Raw genomic sequence first — 6,439 nt, forward strand, 5'->3', positions numbered from 1 at the left:
AGTCAAGGTACACAATGGACTACTACTGAGAGGTACAAGGTTGGTCATACCTGCAAACATGCGAAACGCAGTTCTGGACAAAATACACGAGGGACACCAAGGAGTAGTCAAGTGTAGAGAACGTGCGCGACAAGCAGTGTGGTGGCCAGGCCTGAGTAACCAGATCGGTGAACTTGTCCTTAAGTGCAGGCTGTGCATTCAGGAGAGAGTTAATGTGAGGGAACCTCTTATGCCCACACGTTTACCTGAGAGGCCATGGCAGAACTTAGGAGCTGATCTGTTCACACTAAAAGACAAAAACTATCTGTTAGTAGTGGATTACTTCTCGAGATATGTCGAGATTGCTCAACTCAGTCCAACTCGTTCAGCCAATGTGATTGTGCATTTAAAGTCAATATTTGCACGCCATGGAATCCCTGAAGTATTGATCACCGATAATGGGCCACAATTTGCATGTCAAGAAATGAGAGACTTTGCAAAGGACTACTGTTTTGAGCATGTTACCAGTAGTCCCAGGTACCCGCAGAGCAACGGCGAAGCGGAGAGAGGCGTCCAGACCGTCAAGAATCTCCTCAAAAAGGCTAGCGATCCATACAAGGCGTTGCTGGCATACAGAACAACAGCACTGGCAAATGGCTACAGCCCGGCTCAACTTCTCATGGGGCGCAGGCTTCGTACTACCCTGCCGATGCTTCCTGAAACCTTACAGCCCTGTCTGCCTGATTTTCAGCAGGTTAGTTGTTCGGAGAGAGAGAAACGGCTGAGACAAACCGAAAGTTTTAACAAGAGACATAGAACAAGAGAACTGGATAAATTGGTGCCAGGACAACCAGTCTGGATCACGGATGCAAGAGCACAGGGCACAGTGACAGCAGTCCACCCGACTCCACGATCGTACGTCATCAGTGGGCCCCAAGGGACAATTAGAAGGAACCGCAGTCATCTTGTGCCGATCCCGCAAACAGAGGCTCAAACCGAAGCCACACAGATCCAAGCTACTCCTACAGAGACAGTTTCTGAGCCAAGCGCACCCCATACACCAGGCGTGGTTAGAACCCGGTCTGGTAGGGAGGTGATTAAACCGAAAAGACTTGATCTGTGAAGCTGATTGTTTGAAAACGGAAAAGTGTGTTTCAAATGCTAAGTTGTGGTTTTAAGGGTTTGGTGGAAAGACAAAAAAAGTGTTTATTCTGTTACAGGTTGAAAAGAAAAAAAAAAGTGTTTATTCAGTTACAGGAGGAAAAGAAAAAGTGTTTATGACAATACTGACTTTGTTTCTTGAAATGTTGGGATATGCCGTATTGAAAAAACTATATGCAGTTATGTTTTGTTTGAAGAACAAAAGAATGTACCAGTCTGACTTCAGTAAGGGGGATGTGGTGTAATCTATATTGAGGTATATCATGCGCCACTAGGCGGCAGTACTTACCCTTCTAGACAGGAAGTGATGCTATGTTTGGATATATAGAGTGAGCTGGAATAAAGATGGTGGGATTCCACGTTATCGCCTAAATGAGGAGTTTTATTAAAAGAGCCCAACACAACACTCCCAAGCTGATGAACTGAATGTTGCAGTTGCTTTTCACACTGTTGATGACGACTGTATGCTGTTTTCTTTGTACCAGCTGCCAGAATAAAGAGGGAGCCCAGAGTAAGGGCAAGTCCAGTGTCATAGTGCCATCCTTTCTACATGGGCATATGACACCACATGCACCATAGACTCACAGAACAGCAACAGTTACACATTTTATTTATAGACAATATATATATTTATATACATATACACATACATATATATATAAATTATTGCTGTTAGTGTTTACTAGTATTAACAAGATTAACACTCCTTCCTAGCAGTTCATATCTCGCGATGCAGGGTCCGCTGTTTTGCATGTCTTCCTCCACTTCTTCCTATCCATGGCGTCTTCTGGTGTAACATTCGCAGCCTTCATATCATCTTTTATTCGGTCCATCCAGTGATTTTTTGGTCTTCCTCGTGGCCTGTTGCCACTGTCTAATTGCTGGGCTGTCTTTGCGATAGAATTTTTATCACTACGGGCAACATGGCCGTACCATTGGAGCCTCGCCTCCCGCATCTTGTCTGTGATCGGTGTCACTCCCCATCGTTTCCTGACATCTTCGTTTCTCGCTCGGTCTAGTCGTGTGAGACCCAGAGGCCACCTCAGCATCTTCATCTCCATGGTGTGAAGGGCTTGTTCGTGCTTGGTCATCGCTGGCCAGCACTCTGACTTACAGTTTTGTTCCTCAAGATCCAATTGGTGATTCAAGTGTTCCAGAAATGTTTTGAGCAGTGTGTTTTGCCAATTTCTTTACATTGACACAGAAAGGTGGTAAGGAGAATGGTATTTTGTTAATGTGCTAGATGGAAGTTTGACTGGGAGACTAAGGTTATGGAAGAATCACAGATGTACTGCATCACATCAACTTCCATGAATTGTTTCTTTATATCTTTGTGAGGAGAAAACTATTAGGAGGCAAAGAACACAGACTCAAAGATTTTACATGTACATGGGCGATGCCCCGACACTGCACCAACGTGTGCACTGTGTGTGTCACAGAGGAATTGTGCCGGGGCTCCCAGTACGTTCTTTATTTATACTCAAACAAGCTTTCACAGTAATAGGTGTGGCATGTGTAGAACTCAATAACATCTCCTTAAAAGGAGAGACCGTTAACTTATCTGTTGAAACAGGAGGTAGCTTTTTGGCTGTCACAGCACATTTTTTCTGCACACAATGTCTCACTCCCTTTTCCTGCAATTGTTCAATTCACAAGCTCTTCTTCCTTTAAATGAAGCTACAAATAAACATAACACAAAACTCAAAATCTTTCAACAATCTTTAATGTCAATTTCTTCATTCAGACAAATTTTTATCATTCTCTGCAAGTCCTTCTGCCTCTTTCCTATTTGATATCAAAGGGTTTTCAGTAGATTGGTCACTTGCCTTCATCATTCTTTGGTCTTAATGACCAGTGGGCAAGTGTTGAACTATCTGAATCTATCTGAATTGAAGAGCCACCTCCACAGGACAAGACTCAGCAGTCCATCTGCATCTTAAGGATAAAGGACACTCTTTCGAGGATGCCAATGTTCACATTTTGGACAGAGAGGACAGATGGTTTGAAAGAGGAGTGAAAGAAGCCATCTATGTCCACTGTGAGCGACCATCTTTGAACAGAGGCGGGGGTTTACGACACCAACTCTCTGCCATCTATAATCCAGTTTTGAGTTCCCTCCCCAGACGCCTTAACGCCCACTCACATCCTGGGCCATCTGACCTCAGGAATTCGCATGATAAGGTGGGGCCAGGTTTCACAAAGAGCTCACCCGAAACCCTGGCTGATTGGGACCCACACCCAGTTTCACACCTTGGCTCAGGCATTAGAGGATCATCAGGGGGTCCTTTTGTACCTCTGTGGGGGGATATTCTCCCACTAGGTTTAAATCTGGGACTCTCCACCATTTGACCTTAGAACTGAAGAAGCTTCTCGGATGAGAGGTGAAACGTCTTCAAGCAACTTAAAGAAGTCCAGACGCTTTTTTTTGCAAGCTCCTTTGACAACTATCTGAATCAAGTAATTCTGATTTGATGTTTCCTTCAGCAAGATGTCTGACAGCACTGGCTCTGTGATGGTTGCACCATCATGAATCAGAGCTGATTCAGGAGGGGGATCTAATAACCCATCTTCAGGTGCGTCTGAAGCAATGACTGTAGAAACATGGACGAAGCGACAGCTCCCCAAAGATGACGCCAAAATGTCTCTATCGCCCCCTGGTGTCTGGCTGCAGTATAGGTCATAAACCCCGCCTTCTTCTGGATGAATAATCTCAGTTGTTCTCCTGACTGAAGTTTGTATAGCATCTGCTATGCGATTACATTTGTCCCTGACCACCAGAATCCCTCACGTTAACTTTTATCGAGTGGAAAAAAAGTTGGCGTTCATCCTCCAGCTTCACTGTGCTAATGTTATGCTAACATAGCTGTGTCGCTAGCAATCACGTAGCACAACATTATATACCAGGTAGTCCAACTTCAGTAACCCTACAAACGTCACTGCTGTTTAGTTTTCTGTCTTCATTTATGTTGGAAGTGGTAGCAGAGCTGTACGTTTTAATTAGTTTCAAAAATCTCTCAGTCAGAACATGGTATGTCATGTTTAGGTGGAAACTAGCGAGCTAACTTCCTGTTAACTTGTAACTCCGTTAAATTTAATAAATTCTGTTTTCATGGATGCTGGATGTTAAACTTAATTGTTACACCTGGTAAAGCAGCAACGCTGATGATTTTATTAAAGATGAAAGTAGAGTTGATAAGATTGCGGGCTAATTATAGTGATCTGGCCTCAGTGTGGAGGTTCTTTGGGGGATCTCGTGTTGGGGGGAACTGAAAGTGGAGGCGAGCGCTGCTGTTGGGACCGCAGAATATATAATCCACGAGGAGGACTCCCTCACTACGCTGACAGCCGGTTAAGTGGCTCTGACGTATTCCCTCAGCGCGGGAAGTGCGGGCCCCCTACCAAAACCCGTCCAAGCTTCCGTCACTAGAAGGGGCGATTTGTTTAACAGATTTTGCAGCGGGCCCAAATCGGTTCGAGTGTCAGCAAGCCAACCAGAATGTGGCGAGGTACATAAGGCACGACTTTCGATTATTTGCAGAAATATAATAGAGGGAAAGCATTGCTTTTCACGTGTGCGCGTCGGAGTTCGGAAAAGAACTACCTCGGCTATAATAACAGTATGAAAAGAACGAATAGTATCGCGAGTATATAGCGCTCACAGGTGGTCCACTGCACCGCACTGAGCTAAACCTGCAATAACAACCAAATACAACCCGAACATTGATCCTAATACAGAAACACAGATTCATAATACCGTACTTTCTGGACTATAAGCCGCTACTTTTTCCCTAGGTTTTGAGCCATGAGGCTTATACAAAGGTGCGGCTATTCTGTGGATTTTTCTTCCACCACTAGGGGGACTCTAACCAGAATTAGAATAAAAAACAAGATAGATGAAAAATCAATGCAAAGAAGAATACACTACTTTTTCTTTAGCAGATAGAACACGCACAACAAATTACCAACTGGTAATTATTTTCAAATCCTCGCCCCTTCATCATGGAAACCACACGAAGAAGTTCGTATGATGCAAGTTTTAAGTTGAAGGCCATCGATCTTGCTATCCAGGAGGGAAACCGCGCTGCTGCACGCAAGCTTAGCGTCAATGAGTCTATGGTGAGACGTTGGAGGCGGCAGCGGGAAGAGCTCATGCAATGCCAAAAGTCGAGAAAAGCTTTCAGAGGACATAAAGTGGCCTGAACTTGAAAATGGGAGGTCGCACGAGCGGAAACCGCGCTGCTGCACGCAAGCTTAACGTCAATGAGTCTATGGTGAGACGTTGGAGGCGGCAGCGGGAAGAGCTCATGCAATGCCAAAAGTCGAGAAAAGCTTTCAGAGGACATAAAAGCAGGTGGCCTGAACTTGAAAATGTCCTGGAGGAATGGGTGAACACACAGAGAGCAGGTGGCCAAGGTGTATCCACTGTACAGATCCGACTGAAAGCCAAAACAATCGCCCGCGAAATGAATATTAAAGATTTCAAAGGTGGGCCGTCATGGTGTTTCAGATTTATGAAACCTAAAAACCTGTCCATCAGGGCACGGACCACTCTCTGTCAGCAACTCCCCCCTGACTATCAGGAAAAAGTTGAAAACTTCCACAAATTCGTTGAAAAAAAGATACAAGAAAACTCCATCGGACCAGACGACATAATCAATATGGATGAAGTACCTTTAACATTTGATCTGCCTCTGACCAGGACCGTTAACAAGACAGGTGCATCATCCGTGTTGTTGAAAACAACAGGCCATGAGAGGACGCACTTCACCTGCATTCTGGCATGCACGGCATCCGGACAAAAACTTCCACCAATGGTGATTTTTAAGCGCATAACTATGCCGAAAGAACAACTCCCGAAAGGCATAGTGGTCAAAGTTAACACCAAAGGGTGGATGATAGAAGGTCTAATGAAGGAATGGTTAACGGAGTGCTATGGGAAGCACCCGGGAGGATTTTTTCACCGGAAAAAAGCACTGCTTGTTTTGGATAGCATGAGGGCCCACATCACAGATTCTGTGAAAGCAGCGATCAAGAAAACAAACTCCATTCCAGCTGTGATTCCTGGAGGTACAACAAAGTTTTTTGCAGCCACTTGACATCAGTGTAAATCGGGCATTTAAAGCTGCACTACGGGTTGAGTGGGAGACTTGGATGACAAGCGAGTGAAAAGTCATTCACAAATCGACAAGGGTAAAAGGAGCTAGGGGCCGCGATGTGCGTGAAATGGAGCATCCCACATTGTCCGTAGATGGTTTGTGCTGGTCAAGGGGAATGGCTTCTACTACCAAGGGCACGCTAG

Source organism: Haplochromis burtoni, unplaced genomic scaffold (genome assembly GCF_018398535.1).
Source record: "Haplochromis burtoni strain Fernald_Lab_line unplaced genomic scaffold, NCSU_Asbu1 Contig_245, whole genome shotgun sequence".
Taxonomy (NCBI): Eukaryota; Metazoa; Chordata; class Actinopteri; order Cichliformes; family Cichlidae; genus Haplochromis; species Haplochromis burtoni.